The 16630-nt window shown below is 53.2% G+C and overlaps 1 protein-coding gene across 19 annotated transcripts in view; it reads right to left on the reverse strand.

The window, feature by feature from the left end:
* Nucleotides 1–16630, reverse strand: part of LOC144114302 (TOX high mobility group box family member 3-like) — a 460828-nt gene that overhangs the window by 136389 nt on the left and 307809 nt on the right. For 10 of the 19 annotated variants that reach the window (XR_013311006.1, XR_013311003.1, XR_013311005.1 and 7 more), the window contains exon 1: nucleotides 3471–3815. The exons of the other annotated variants lie outside the window; for them this stretch is intronic. The gene's annotated coding sequence lies outside the window, so the exon portion shown is untranslated. Of the gene's footprint in view, nucleotides 1–3470; nucleotides 3816–16630 lie in introns of those variants that run through there. 19 annotated transcript variants of the gene reach the window in all.

A 16630-nucleotide genomic window follows, 5' to 3' on the forward strand; every position in this document is an offset into this window, starting at 1 on the left:
AGGAGCCATCGGTGTGAGGATATGTTTTTCTTCGGTCAACAACAATCAGAAACTCATTTTCACGATTACAGCAGGAGCACCCCGTATGGTGCAAGGTATATATGTATTACATGTGGACGCCTGGCGAATCTTTTATCCCCTTACATGATGCTGATAGTGTCACTAGGTGGCGAGAAAAGCAAGACAGTGGAAGCATGATGGAAGAAATCTGAGCGGGCGCCCATTATAACTTGGGGCCGAAATAGTTGGACCGCCGAAGAAAAAAACATAAAGCCACACTCGCTGAGCCTTCAGACATTTTCCGCGTATAGGAAACAAGGAAGTCCCCTGTTTTCGCAAAGAAGCGAACAAGTTCCCGCGCAGCTGGTACAAGGAAACCGAATAAGTAACCAGTAGCCTCTGACTTCCCTCAATTTTTGTGCCTTTTTTTTTATTGGGCGAACAAACCGGCTACTCTCCTCCACTGTTCTGCTGCAGAGCACACGTGCTCGCAGGTTCGATTCCCAGCGGCATTTAGATGGAGGCGAGTAGCAGAAACGCAAGTGCAGTGCGGCCCCGATACACGCTAAGAACATCCCGTCCGGGGGTCACAATTACCCCGAAGCATTGCACAACGAGGAACCTCATAGCCCGCGCGTAGCTTTGGCAAGGAAAAATACAGCGACTAAAGTTTTCTCCATTTTTCTCTGCTATTAAGACAGGCGCCCTGGGGGCGAAGTCAGCAGCATAGGTTATTCGTCGATGAGTCATTTTGGTTAGCCGATAGGGAAGCGTCTCGGCGGCGTTCCGTTATGAGTCAGGGCGCCTGTTCGTCCTTCGCGCCGGCGATCTCGAAAACCTCTCCACACAAACGACTGTCAGGGGGAAGCCACGAAACAGGCAGACCTGTAAGCCCCGAATGTGAGGAAATGCGAGTGAAACGGGCGTTTTGGCGCAATGGGGCAAAATCGGCTCTCTCAAGGCAGCCTCTATATTGCAGGCAGCCGTGAGAACGAACCACCTGGCTGAAATTCCGACTGGTTGTTTTGGCCAGCTTGAGAGCAATCTGGTCTTTTTTTCTCTTTCCCCACCACCCCTGCTTCTTCAGGCACTGTTTTAGTGGTAGTAATAAACTTCGTTATGAGTAACTGACGAATCGCTACCACTTCGGAAGCAATGAACTTGAACAATCGTTCGCTGCTTCCGTTCTTGGCTGTGTTGAGCCTGGTGGATTGAGTGGACTCCTCAAGTTCTCCATGGCCGTGAAAGGTGACGAATATGACAAAGGAATTTCTCAGACGTCACACTGTATAGCTGATTAGTGACAAGCGCCCGAGTCAGCGCGATAAAATCTACAAGGGTTCCATCCGGCGAGCTAAGGTACTCATCATTTTCATATAAAACAATTTTCTAAACAGTGTCGGGGAAAACCAGGGGCCGTGAAAAAAACAGAAAAATGGCTGTCAACTAAGAGAGGCGAGCGCTAGGTCGATTTAAGACTGATTATTCTCCCGGCTGTGGACAGTAATGACACTGCCCCTTTGTCAAATCTTGAAACGACGCGGATCCTGGCGACCAGATTAGAAATGCTGGCCGTTTTTCGGTGACGTGGATTTTTCCGCAGCAGGGTTAAGGCCTATTTGCGATACGCGAGTCGGATATCCCGCACATTACCAAGCAAACCAGAGAACCCGTATCAGCAAAGGCTAACAGCCGGGGGTGCCTGCTCCGAATACACGGTACCCCGTGGAGGGAAAGCGGCAAAGCTGATGCACTCAACAGCTCCAAAACATGCATTGTCATTAATGACGCTTCACAGCGCGTTTCGGCGACAACTCCGTCTGCTGAGGGGGCAAGACAGCCTTTCTGTGCATGGCGGAATGACGCTGCAAGAACTGGGAAACATGCGCCATCTGATGCAACGTCACGTTAATGGCCGACGCGCTGTCCCCAGAAAGAGAGGCCTGCCAGGGGAAAATAATAAAGCCGGCCCGTCTCACAAATGGTGGGAAAGAACGCGGAGCTTTCGGGCAACCGGTTTCACCGATGAAGTTAACGGACCTCGTTGTCTTGCGACGTCACCGCCTGCGTAGCGCCAATAGGCTGCTTCGTCTACCAACACCGCTGACGACCTACGCGCCCGGCTACGCAGAATTGGCAACGGAGGAGGCCATGCGGGCCTATCGGTCTTCCCCATCGTTCGCCGCCACATATCGCGGCTGATCATTCGAACAGAGGCCACGTGTTGGAGACACAGGTCCGCCAGAGTATTTCGGCTGCGCACTTCGCAACGGAGTAATTTAGTCCTTACCAGTTTTAAAGGAGTTCTTAATATCAAGAAATCTGCGGAACGGAACGACTGCGAGGTATACAGTAAGCAAAAAAAATAAAAAATAGGCGAACTGTAAGCAAGGCTCTTACAGCCCAACCGACAACACTGTCAAGAAACCTTTCCCCATGACTGCATTCAGAACTAAAGCCGGCGCGCAGAAAAGCCGAGTATACCGCGCTAACAAGAAGCGTTTGGAAAAAGAGAATTCGGTCAAGATGTCAGTGGTTGAAGCCCTGCTAGCAGGTTTTCCCGATCCGCAGGGAGGAAGGGAGAGAGAAGGAAAAACGAGAGAAGAGAAACAATGTTAGTAAACTCTATTGAGGTCACCAGTTTCATCAAAGTGTGTCAAATGCGCCGAGGCCCCGGCACTCGTTTTGCCCCTCACGCGGCGTCAGCATGAATTCAACCCGATGCGCGCCGCCTTGCTTCACGATCCCTCGAAGACAGCGAATAGCCTAACGACAGCAGAAAAACTGAGCTGACGCCATCTGTTCCAACACACCGCAGGCATACAATGGGGACAGATTCGAGCAAGGAGTGTGAGAAAAACATCAAAGGAAGGAAGCACAGCCAAGGGCTAAGGGTCGTGTGCATAAGTAAGAAGTTCCGCTGATTGCAAAATTTCAAAGCGTTGCTCGGAAGATTGCAACCAGCAGAAGAGCGACAGCAGCAGCTGGACGGCTCGTCTATAAAGCGCTACAGATAAAATTCATTAGCCAATCGGCGCATGCGGTGCACATGACGGCAACATGCATTTTAACTGCGAGATGGTAACAAATGGCTTGCGTGCGACACGCGGTATCGCAAAGCGTTACAGCGTGTCGCACAGCTTTCGCGCCGCGATAACATCTATCCGCACTGTCACGGGGCCTGGGAGCATTGCTGCGAATCCCGCAGATGGCCGAGTTCGACAAAGTTAGCTGAGCACGTTTGCCACTCGAGGCAGACGCTAGCGAGAACGCCGGCGAATACGGACGCACACTACTGGTTGTAGCCCAGGGACATGTCACCACAAAGGAGACTGTTCCGGCTAAACCAGACTGTCTACAAGGATGTGCGCGGCGGAGCAAAGCACGCTGGAAGCAAGCAAGCAAGCGCACACACACACACTCACGAACGATTAAAAAACTTTCACAATCGAACTGAATCAGGTACTCACCGCGCAGCGATCAGTCACCTAGGAGAAGCCACAAATCCAGTTGGTGACCTCCGTGCCACGGTAGACAGTACGACAAGACGACGACGGCACCGGGCCGGTTCTGATGAAAGCGAAGTGCGGCCCAAACGAGCACGCGGGAAAGCACGGGTAGTGGTGTCACTGCCTACGGTGTCTCATCCCGAGTCATGCACAGTCGCTGCGGAGTCATGGAAAACAGTGCACAGTTTGCAGATCCACGGCGCGACGCCCGCTTGTCAATGGGAGGCCAATCCGGAGCGTGCAAACGGCGCGGACGAAGCGAGCAGCAGACGACCGCTTCGGCAACTCGGCCGAGGAGAAATAAGCGAGGGAGGGCGGCAGATTGTCAAAAAGGAGAAAGAGCGCGGAGAGAAGAGAGAGGAGGACAGCGAAAAGAAAGAGAAACAAAACCTCCTCGTCCGTCCTCCTCCTTTTCCAGCGGGAGAGAACGGGACCGGTCCATTTCCACCTGCCAGGGGGAGGCCGCTCACCGGGAGACGGGCGGAGAGCGAGCAGAAGGGAGATTGACCTTAAACTCCGTTTTAGCGGCGGCCGGGAGAGGGAAGCGGAGGGCGAGGGCGGAGATGGAAGAAAAGCACATAAATACATACGTCGCACTGTTTAAAAGATACAATATCGCGGGCTGTGCATGGCTGAAATATCTATCTGTGCACATAACTATTTGACGAAAGAGCGAGGAGGCGGCGGCGAGGGGGCAGACGAATAACAGGAGCCCGAGGCCGCGCAGCAATGAAGCGGGAAAGGGCGAGAGCGGGAAATAGAAGTAGTTTTCCACTTTATGCCGCTGCGTTTCTTTGTTCGCTTTCTGCAGCCGCTCGCGTTTGTCGCTTCTATTTATCTGAGTATTCCAACATTCTGAGAAGGGCTTTTATTACGAATCCGTATATCAAAATGTTTTCTCCGAACGTCTCGCAATCAATATGAGCGCAAGACGCGACGTCGTACAGGCTTTTTTTTTGTCGTTTCTGTTTTCTTCCAACTTATTTCTCTATTCCCATGTCTCCGCGAGCAGCAGAGCACTCTCGCACATATCGAACGGCGTGCACCGGTATCGCGCTGTACGGCTATGTCAATAAGAACGCTCTGTCGAAAGGAGATCGCGGCGGGAAGAACACTGCGCGCCGTCGTCCAAGCAGCCTAGCTTTGGGCGCCCAGCGGAGAATTTCTCTCGCGACGATTTCCAGCGGTCGAGCAAGGCCGCGCCGCTTCGTATCGCTGGCGGCGAGAGGTCGCGTAATGTTAACAGCTCCGCGGTTGAGAGCGGTCTACTAGCAGAAAACGCCAGCATACGGAGTTAGCGCTACGCCCGTTCAGCGGTACAGTTTCCTTTATTTTGTCCCTTCCACACCAAAGGATAGGAACAGTGTTTGCGCGTGAGGGGAGCCATCCTTACATAAAAACCACGCGGACGCGAGCCCTGTAAAGCGAGCGCAATAGCCGCTGGACTGCGAGCCAACCTCGCGGAAGCACGGGGCCGGCAATATGTTCGGGCATGAAGGTAGACCCAAGCCCTTAACTGGTTATGGGACGAACCTACGGCCCAAAATCAATTCGTAAGCATAAAAAAAAATGTTTATATCGTGCGCGTTGTGCGCCCGCTTTATCGTAACGAGCTCAACGGGTTCGAGCACTTACCCCTCATGCTGACAGTAACTCTGTCCGCAGTAACGTCACATCAGCGGTTGGTGCAAAGTCCTCGGCCTCACGGCCGACGCTAACGACAGCGACCGCATTATTAGCACGATGCGCGTCCAAACCATCAGAAGTTTGTGTGCCCTGCGGCCGCGGCACCACCACCACATGATCACGTGCAAGCCGAGTCAGGCCGCTCGTTAATAATTCAGAAGCTGTGTGGCAAATAAATGCGCCCGAATAGCGATCCGGGCAGACGCAATTCCGTCGTTGCAGCTCTGTTTCATCGTTGGCGTTGCTGTTGTTCGTGCTTTTCTCATTACTAGCGCGCGCCAAAAGGCAGCACGCGCTTGCCGTTGTCGCTCTCGCACCTGTCACAAACAGGGAAGGCAGAAACAAACAAAAAAAGGGACCCCGCGCAAGGCGGCCTCGGCTCCAGCTGAAGCCCGGCGCGCGCGCAGGTGCGGGCATCCCCGGCGCAGCCAGCCACGGGCGCGTGTTCCCGGCAGGCGCGCGGGGCGCAAGTGTTCGGCGAAACAAGGGGCGGCGACGTCGCGCGTGCGCCGCAAGTAGGCCGTTCCTGTACGCGTGTTGAAACTATGTAAACGTTTATTCTCGGCTCTCGTAAAGGGGGACAAGAACGCGCGCAAATAAGAAAACGCATTCGGCGAGTGCTGTCGATGCAACCGCGCTGTCGGTGTGTGTACAGCGACATGCCCAACGAGGTCAAGAACACCGATAGCGACGGCGTGGAACCGAAACTCCTCGCTGCGCGAGAAGGGGAAGGAGATAAAAAAAAAGAAAGAAAAAGACAGAAAGGAAGGACCTGGGCGCCGCTTCTCCGAGGCGTCCACATTAATAAGGCATTCTCCCCTCGCGCGCTGGCTGGCAGAAGCCGTGGCGACTCAACTACGCCGGCAGACGAGCTTCCTGGTTTGGTCAGCTCGCCAGAGAAAAGCTGCTCGTAGCGCCCGGTGCTGCACAGCGCAGTTCGCCTCGCGTCCGCGTGTTACGCAACCGAGTATTGGTCAGTGAGAAACCGCCCATTCCGTACACTTTCCGAAAGTACACCGTAGCGAGAATACCCATCACCGCGGGCGGCATACGGAAGCCAGTTACAAAATCTTCGGCGCCCCTGCATTTTGCTATAGGGACTTCTTATCCTCAGACATGATATGTCCATGCAGCTTTGTATGGTTGGGCCAGCGCTAGGGCACGTGCTTGTTGTGCTGGTTATCAGCGTTTTCCGCTCGCGAGGTCATCCCTCACAAGCGAGGGTGTGCATGGGCATTGCTGAGATATGCTTTGCTTGCTCGCACTCTTTCAATTCCCCTTCAACGCGGCTCATAAAAGTACTCAGGTGTTGACGCTGGCGAAAGGTGTAAGCGACAGGAGCGAGCGCTTACCTATACAAAGACGGAGTAGTAGTAGTAGTAGTAAGTGTTTAATCAAAAATATAATAAAAAGGAAGTTAAAAGATTTTTGCTCACCCCAGCATCTGCCATCACTGTATCGGCGGCACCTGAGTTGGGGCAGCGGAAATAAAGGATAGAAGGCAGTATGAAGAAGGGAAATGAAAGAGGTGAGGGGACAGCAAGAAAGGACATAGGGAGAGGTCATATATACACTATTTACAAAGAGTCAAAATAAAGTTGTCCAGGTCGTGCGCGTGTACAGAAAATGATAAAAATAAAAATAAAAAACACATGCGCACAACACTTTCCACACAACAGCTGGGGTGGGGCGCCCAGCTGTTAAGCGTCCGAGGTAGTGCACGGGGAGCGTTCCGTCACAGCGCATCACTACCTGGCGCAGAACAGACGGGACGTCAAGACGGAGGCGAAGATCCTAATTGCGTTATGCTAAAGCTCTCTAAATACAGGCCATTATTACAGGCGAATGGGTGCGTAGATGCGGTCCCCGGCAGCAAAAGCCGGTGTTTCAGTTATCACGTTCACAGGGGAAAGAAAGCACGGGACACAACGGCAGGCGAATTTCGAACACGTTCAACACGGAAAGAAAGCAGGAGGTAATATCCATTGAAGTACAGTTCTGGCGCGCAACAAAAAATCTACTGAAATCCACATGAGTACAGGAGATAAAAGATTGATCCATCACAAAAAACAAAAAAAAAATCTCCAGACATATATCAAAGGCATCAGCACTGGCGACTATAAAAGACACACAGACTGTTCCAAACATGACCGATGAGGCCTTCCTCTCCACCTAGCCTTTTTTTCTGTTAGTGCTTGTCCTTGCTATGCCGCAACCAGCGCCGCTGTATTATGGGAAATGTGACACAAAAGCTAGGGAACGCTACAAAGCAGATGACAGAGCATTACGGTAACTATTCCTATAGACAAAAGGACAAGGGAAAGTGCCGACAGGGATAGCTGAAAACTTTTTACAGAAAGCACACTTTGAAGCGCTGTACAGCAACGTCGACGCGGCGACGGTAGTCGCGTTAATTTGCCCATACCTTGCAGCAGCGCCAAAAGTGCGGCAAAAAGAAACGCAAAGAAATAGAAGCGAATGGGGCAGCCTGCGACTATGGCGCATGCTCTAACAGCGTCGTTAAACGAAAGACGGCAACAGAAAGCTAATGTATTTGCTAAGCAGTTTGCTAACGTATTAGAGTATATCGCGTACGTATCGCCAACGTAAATCACTCGTCAGCACGCAAGAGTTGACCCAGATTTCTGAGACCTTACCAAAGTGGAAGTCGAGGAGCATCGCTGGCGGCGAATAATCCTGGTGGTCGCGTTCGCACTGTTCTCGGGGGCGCGGACACGCCACGACAATTACTGAGTCAGAAAAATCAGAAAGCCAGACGTCCTCTCTCCCCAACGGCCCCCCGCTCCCCTCCTTTCTTTAGATTTTTTTTTTTTTTGGGGGGGGGGGGGGGGGTTGGCGAGGAAAAAGCGAACGCTGTAACGCGGAGAATAAAATTATGAACTCTTCGTGCGTTTGATCAGCTCAGCCGACAACAGCTTGTTGGTGAAATAATTAGGACCACGACATGGTTACCCGCAGCAGCCCCGCGATGAGAACAGAAGCCATGCCATGAGTTAGGGAAAAGGGACGGTCACACACAGTTCCACATAAGTATGACAGCAAATGCGTGGTACACACCATAGCCTCCTTTGGGCTGCGTTTGCCATGCTTTCCGGCATGTGAAGCCTTGCGCGATGGAGCATGCACAGTGCGGTGGAGCATTGCTCGGCAGTTATACTTCGCGTTGATTTCCGTTTCCTTTACATGATCTCGCAGTGCGCGACTGAGCCACCGCGAAAGCACAGAGCCCCGTGGCGATGGCAGCCTCTCCTCGCCGGACGCGCAGCGCAGCCATAGGTGGCGTACAATTAGGCGGCGATCGCAGACGGCGTGGCGCGCTGGGCAGACGCTGCTGCCGCGGCTGGAAATAGCGGCGGCGTAACCCGCCGGGGGAAAAACGGCGCGCGCTGGCCACGTAACAGTTGCCGCGGCGACCTTTCCCCCCCTGCGCGCGGGACACGCGGCTGAAACAATCCTGGCCAGAAGGACGCCCCATTACCTGAACCGGAACGCGGCTCCGCGGGCGGAAGCACCGGCGAGAAAGTGGCCCCGCGGTCTCTCGGTCAGCGGAGCCGACGCGGACGGTGCTGCGCCTTTCGCCCCTCGGGCGACGGCTGCGACCGAGGCGGCAACAGGTGGACGGCTCCGTCGAGGGAAGCGGGCAATCTGGCGGGGCCGCCGCAGACAGCGCGAGTATTGCGCCCAACTTTCTCATTGTTACATGTCGCTGACCTTGGCTCAAGTAACCGAGACTGGGCCTCGCAGTTTGTTTTTGTTTTTCGTTCTTTGTGTCAAGGTGAAAGCTGGGTATTTCTTGACGCAAGTATGCGCATGTGCTAAGACCGTGGACGATGCATGCGTCTTCCAAGCGATGATCGATAGTACCAGGCAACGAACGCATCGGTACAGTTTCGACTACAGCGATTTTCGTGCGCAGAAACTGCTACCTTTCGGGCACGGCGTGGCAGAGGACAGGACGTCGTCACTTGATGATGGCGGTGAAGGTGGCTGGCTAGAAGTATGAACGCATTCCGCGGCACTCAGATTCATATGTTTAAATTCGGACTAGTAAACGTAAAGGCTTTCCAATGGGCTTGAGTAGTGTGGTTGTAGTTTTATTTCATTAGACTGCAGCTGATGGGTGCTGCACATGGCCTCGGAGCGGGACGGTTGAGGCCGGTGCAGTTTCTGAAATTGCACGAGCAGGCAAACATATCGATGCACGCATATACATGGCGTTTGAAGCCACAATGTGAACAAGCGTTTATACAGGCAAAGCTTATGAGCCACTCATACAATTTTACGCCTTTACTACTGCCAAGGTCAACTAATGCAAAAGATGGTTTATGGGGTTTAACGTCTCAAAGCGACTCAGGCTCTGAAGTACGTCATAGTGGAGAGCTCTGGAAAATTTCGACCGCCTGGGGTTCTTCAACGTGCTCTGACGTCACACAGTACACGGGTCTCTCTAGCATTTCGCCTCCATCGAAATGCGACCGCCGCGGCTGGGATCGAACCCGCGTGTTTCGGGTCAGCAGCCGAGCACCATGCATAACCATTGAGCCACCGCAGTGGCTTGCTAACGCAAAGGAAAAAAGCAAGTGTGAGGCCGTCGTGAGTATTTTCGCGGTTTGCTTGTGGGCCTCAGACTCTCAGTGCCTCGGCGCTACGCGTCTCCCCATGGCGTACTGTTCGGTGGCCACTTTCGCTAACCGCGGCTTCAAGGCGGAGTCGCATGGTTCGCGGACGTGGCGACGTGGCCGAGCTGCGAGCTTGCTTCCCAGGCTAGTCGCTTGACATTGGCCGATGCGTCACTCCCGCAAACCAGCCCAACCGGGGGTGGCTTCCTGGCCTTACGGGGCTGGGATATAGGAGCTCTCATCAATAAAGTGAGGGCTCCTTGTCACCGGGTGTATCTGTTCCTAAACCACCGTCGTCGTTTCGCGGTTGTCCCCGCCGCGGTGGCTCAGTGGTTAGGGCGCTCGACTACTGATCCGGAGTTCCCGGGTTCGAACCCGACCGCGGCGGCTGCGTTTTTATGGAGGAAAAACGCTAAGGCGCCCGTGTGCTGTGCGATGTCAGTGCACGTTAAAGATCCCCAGGTGGTCGAAATTATTCCGGAGCCCTCCACTACGGCACCTCTTCTTCCTTTATTCTTTCACTCCCTCCTTTATCCCTTCCCTTACGGCGCGGTTCAGGTGTCCAACGATATACGAGACAGATACTGCGCCATTTCCTTTCCCCAAAAACCAATTATGATTATTATTATTCGCAGTTGTTGCGACGCGCGTCTCGTCTTTCAATCTTTCCTTTAATTCTCCTCCTGTCTGCACGTGGCAGCGATTGTGGCTCAGCTTGATCCAGTCGGCAGGCCACTTTCCTTTTCATTCTTCCTGCAGCCGCAACGACAACAGCCAGCCGTGCGACGCAGTGGGGGTGCAGCGCACCGTCGGTGCTGGGAGAATTGCTGCGGGAATAGAGCTCGGGAACTTCGAGCGTGCTACACGACAGTGACCACGCCAAAGTGGGCAGATGAGTCCCAGTCTCAAGGGGGAGGGGAGTCCTCCCGCGTGCGTGATTAGGACAACGGACTGTCGTAAAGGCGCGTTCACATGTCGGCGAGACGCGAAAGTCAAGCGACCGGCTTTGGTACAACCAAAGTAGCGGAGCCCCCCCAACCACGTCGTAAGGGACATGGTTGGATCAGCGCTCCCTGACCGACATTAGCGACGTCACATCATGTCGCAAAACTCTTCAGCCACTCAGCGGCGCTGCAAGAGATGACGCGGAGCCACATCATGTTTAGTTACATCCGGCTTCCTGTCACAGCGGCCGCCATCGTCGGTAGCTTCATTTGCCATTTGATATCGTTGTAAATAAGAGCGTATTTATGTCGTGCCCTCGTGACTAATAAAACAGCGTGTTTGGTGCGTGCGGTTGCGTTTTTGGGTGGCTCAGTGGTCAGAGCGCTCGGCTACTGAGCCGGAGTACCCGGGTTTGAACCCGACCGCGGCGGCCGCGTTTCGGAAGTGCACGTTAAAAATCACCAGGTGGTCAAAATTATTCCGGAGATCTCCACTACGGCACCTCTTCCTTTCTTCTTTCAATCCCTCCTTTATCCCTTTCTTACGCCGCGGTTCGATTGTCCGCCGAGATATGTGAGACAGTTACTGCGCCATTTCCTTTCCTCAAAAGCAATTTTCATTTTCAATTTAACGGCGAGCGACACATGTGACCTGCGCGGACACAGAAGGAAGATTGCAAGATGTGTGAGACGTTAAGAAACAGCAAAGAGATAGAGAGGGGGTGCGTTGAATAGAGGACGGCAGTCCATCTCAGATGAGCACCGTGCTGGTGATCCTAAACGTGCGACGACGGCAGAAAATGTGGCCTCTGTTCACAACCTCAGTAAGGAAGGCTGTCGAAGTTACCTTGCGACGGATATCAAGACAAGCGGGCATGGCACATGAACGGGTGCATGCCGCTGTCCGTAACGAAGGTTTCCGCGAAAGGAGCGCCGCGGAATCGGACAACGGCGCATATGTACGTGTAACAAAGCTTGGTGATTGCAGCCCTGAAACGTATTCACACCAGCCGGAAGGCTTTCTTGGATCGATATGTTAGACGAAATGAAGCCTGGCTAACTAACGAAGCAAAGGTCAAAACAACGGAAGCACCTTCCACATCCAAAACGACCCGACAGTGGGCGCCTGCGGGGAAGGCCCTGGACTCCGTCTTCGATAACTCCGAGGGAATTCGGCTGGTCGATTTCCTCAGAAACGCGGGGCACTCGGTGCCGAATAGCGCCACTGAGAGGAAACGTCCTAAAAAGCAGGAGCGAGGAGTCATTAACTCTTCGGGACAACGCACCCCGCCGCAGAGTCTCTCCCAAGAAGCAGTCAGCACTTGCGGCTTTGAACTAGTGCCGCGCCCGCTTATTCGCCTTACGTTGCACCGCCAGAATTTCGCTTTCTCGTTGCATTTCGTGATGAACAACCAAAAGGAAGCATTTGACCAAAAGGAAGCATTTTTCCAACATGTGATGCAGGCATAGCTGCTGCTGGTAACTGCTCGGCCACCCAAATAGGAAAGTGTTTGTTTGTTTGTTTGTCACAGCGCCAGCTGTTAAATTAAATTAAATTAAATTAACAGCGTTAGCTGTTAAATAGAGCTCGGAAACAGTCTCTCCAACTTCTTCGTTTAAAGACACTTCCACCGTGGTCCTATTGCCAGCTCACTGACAATCGCCCCACTGTTTCCCCGTCGGTATCAGCAGCGTATCTGCCTGAAGGGTGCATATTATACACGGATGCATCACATTCTGCAGAGAGGGGAGTTACTGCTGTGTATAGTCCATCTCATCCGCATCTCAACTCTCGCGCGACGTATACTGCGGATACGTGCACTCCCCTGGCATTGGAACTTCAAGCCACTTACAATGCCATTGCTTCCCTTCCGCTCGTTCCAACATTCAATACAGTTCACATTTACACCGACTCCCGCGCCGCCCTTAAACAGCTTAAGGCTGTTCGGCGGACATTCCATATTTCACAATCAATTCATGTGCTTTGCGCAAAGTATGCATTTCCTGTGCGCATACACTGGATTCGCTGCCATGCCCAGGATCCACATAACATTCAAGCGGATGCTATGACTCATCTTCATACATCAGACGATCCGCCACCTTCTCCTCTTCCCCCAGATCCGTTCCTGTCCCATGTTTCCGATTGCGAAGTTCTGCGCCAGCGAACACGCGCTCTAATTCCTCCGTGCTCGCACCCTCTCCCCCGTAGTCTTACTCGGCAGGAGGAGGTATCCGTGCGCCGGATTCGGGCAGGGGCGGCTCTGACACCATCTGTCCGTCATCGGTGGCGTGCCAAAGATCTGCCAGCACCTGACAGGTGCCCTCACTGTAGCGCTGCACCGGACATTTCTGATGTGCGGCACTGGTTGTGGACGCGTCCAGCGACGGCTGCTATCAGAAAACGGCTCCTCAGGGAGGTGGGCCTGCGGTGGAACCGCGAAAGGGACTACGTGAAGTGGACTATGGACAACCGTTTCATTAGCAACCTCTGCGACTACCTCAGCGCAACGGTTCTTCACTCCTTATTTTAACTTTCAATCCCGTGCATTCCTTCCCCCTTCCTTTTTTCAACTTATGCCTCATTGCAAACTTCTCTAATAAAAAAAAACATAGCCGGTGTGTCTCGCGCTAACTTCGTCGTTGTCAGGTACACGCCATGCGGTCGCAACAAGCAGCCAGAGCCCTTGAACTGCTGCTCAAAATAACATCCTGAAATGACCACAATGCGCGGTCCCCTGCGCGCTTGCGCAGTAGCAGCCGCAACAGTTATAGGATAAACCCGCCAGCGGCGACATGGCACATCAGCATCAGATTTGCCGGAGGGCCACGGATGCCGCCGATGCGGAGCGCCGCGCTCTTAACGCTGCACGTATGCGGGAGGCCAGAGCGACAATAGCGCGGCGGCTCGAACAGAGGATGGACGTTATAGGGACGCTGGCCACAAACGCGCTGCACGACGAAATGCTCACGTCCGTGCAAAGACATTCTTCACACCATAAATAACTCGGTGAAACCCTCCCGAAAGAGAAACACGATCGTCACAGACTCGTGCGCGGCAGCAGAATTCAAAGCATATGTAGAAATTGCAAAAGCGCAATCGGGAACAGTAGCGTCGTTCATCCGCATTTTCAGGGGTGTAATCGCCATTTTATTCTTTTTTTCTGAAAGGCTTGAAAACCTTCAGAACAGAGGGGAGAAATGCGCAGAAGTGCAAGGGGGTGCCCATGGGAACAGTCATGAAGTTCCGCCACTGTCGGGCAACCCAACCGCGTGGAATTTAGGCGCACCCCGAGTATATCAGAAAGTGATATGAGCTCCCTAGAAAGAAAGCATTCCAAGCTTGCATTTGAGTGTAACCTCTCTCATTCCCATCAATAACAAAAGAAGTCACAGCTCTGGAGCCAAGATTTGCCGATTCCCTCCGCGTATGCATACAGTATTGCGGAGAGTGACATGGGAGGAGACGGGCGAGAAGCTCGCTCTTAGCGACCAATTACCGAAAGCCAGGGCAAATGAAAAGCGCGGGATTGTATCCTTTCTTCCTTTCATTCTCACTACTCGGAAACACGCAACTTCACTGTGCGAATTCGAACATATCTGCTCAGTTGTGACGTGAGCAGCCTCTCGAGCGACTTCTGACGGTGGACATCTTTCTCAGAAAGCAGAGAGAGAAAAAAACGATCTAATCGTTTACGTCTGCTGCTAAACGGAGCCACGCTAGCAGAAGCAGACGAACGCGCTCGCCCTTTTTGCCTTCGTCACGCATGTGCCTGTCAAATATGCCAGTGCCAAAATATGCCAATATGCCGGTGCCAAAATGCTATAGCATGCAGGGTGCCTAACCGCCGACGAAAAAAAATAATAAAGAAACAAGAAAAGAAAGCCGGCAACCCGACGAGAAGGTGGCGGAATATTCGAACGGCGCTGGCCGACGCCCGCACAGCCATTCCGACCCGAAGGCAAAAGCGACGGAGAAAGAATAGGCCAGACAAACGCGAGCCAGCATACGTGCACACGCAGAAAAGACCCTTCCTAGCAGGCATCACTTGGAGCGTTTGTTTTTGCGCGTGTCCGGCTCGCCGCGTTGCCATGGGATCACAGAGGCAGAGCAAACAAAGAGCGGGGGGGAAAAAAAAAAGAAAGATGCGCGGCGAAGCGGCCATACAGGAGACGTGCTCCTGTCCGGCGCGCGTGTATTTGCCTTTTAAAGGACGCCGAATATCGTCGCCATGCCCTACTTTGGCCGGGAATCTTTCCTCGGCGACTCTGGCATGCAAGAGAGTGAATTATGTTCCCGCCGTCGCCTAGCAACCGGGAGGAGGCCTGAATTGGGTCAAGTCATTTCAAGTTGTGTTTTCGCTCCGATCGCTGGCGGACGGAGAGGTGGCTCCGCGCCGGCAACGCGCTGCCGCTGCAGCCACTCGACTGTGCATAACAGCAGCGTCAATGGCTGCGGCTTCTGCCATGGGCTGTGCATCATCGTTGCCCCGAGCAACGCCCGTAAGCAGCCGCTCTGCACGCCGCTCATCTCTCGACAGCGTGCGGCTCTCCTCCTAGCGAGATCTCAACACCGTCGGGCAGGCCGGCTGCGATGAATTATACGAGTGTGTTTACCAAGTCACACCGCGACGATTGACGCCTCGGTTTAAAGTGGGGAGCGGTAGAATCGTCGCGAAAGTGCTGCACCCCACCGCCGCCCCGTCGACGCCGAGTTCGGCCCCAAGTTTAGGGCTGGTAATGCGAAACCAGGGAGGGGATGATTGAGCGACCGCTAATTAATGGCTGCTCGCGCACACAAACTGCGCGTCAATTTCTTCGTCTCGTTGCTTCCGCACGCGATTTCTAGGCACGTCCACTGTGCGCAATGACTGGAGAATTAAGCAGCTCAGCCACGCGTGTGAAACTCTCTTCTTCCCTTGGGTTGGATTCACGAGAACGGCAATTCAGTGGTACGAACTGCGGCAAGGATTCAGCGGAATAAACCGTAGATGCCTCCGGGCAGGTATGCTGGTTACAAAATGTCCGAACGCCTATGAAGGAAGGCGAAAACGCAGTTCGCAACGTAAAACAATCAGCAACGGCTATGACTTGCTGCCTCGCTGCACAGAACTATATTGACACGTTAGCGCCCAACAACGTCCAACACTAGCTCATGTTGGCACTTTCCCCTTTGTACCACAAAATATTCAACGGGGACAGACCATTAAATCGGAGATCGCATGTCTAGCAGACCAGGCAAGAAACAACAGCTGCTCGGAAGCGGCTTTTGTCCGAAATGTTGTAGCCTTCTGGCAATATGAGGCAGAAGATAGCGCTACCTCGCAGATGATGCCGACCAGCCAAATGTGCAGGGGCGAAACTGTGCGCGGGAAAAAAAAAATGCCTTTCCTTTTTTCTTTCTTGCTTTCCGCAGCCTAACCCTCGAAGGGTCAAGCAGCGACGCAACACCAGAGCAGTGACAGCCACTTTGCCGGGCAAAGTGAAATTTCCATACTGCGGCGCATGTGACAACCGCCCGAATCAACCGCGGCGCTTGGCTATAGATCGATCAAAGGATCGATGGAAGGAAGGAACGCAACAGTTGTCACTGAGCGACTGACTGCTCTCTAGCGAGCCTGTAAGCTAAAGCACTTTGTACGGACAACAATGACGCGGCGTATCCAACCCTAACCACCCATTCGAAATGATTTAAAGCAAAGTAGGGGCCTTGTCACCAAGTGACCCCTTCTTTGCGAGTCGCAGTCCACTCTGCAAAACTCTTAAAAGCGTACAGGTCTTCCACATAATTGTTATATGTGTATTTTTCCATCCCCATGCGACACAGCTCGCACTCATTTGTAGGCTGACGAGC

The sequence above is a fragment of the Amblyomma americanum genome, chromosome 1 (assembly GCF_052857255.1).
Source record: "Amblyomma americanum isolate KBUSLIRL-KWMA chromosome 1, ASM5285725v1, whole genome shotgun sequence".
NCBI lineage: Eukaryota > Metazoa > Arthropoda > Arachnida > Ixodida > Ixodidae > Amblyomma > Amblyomma americanum.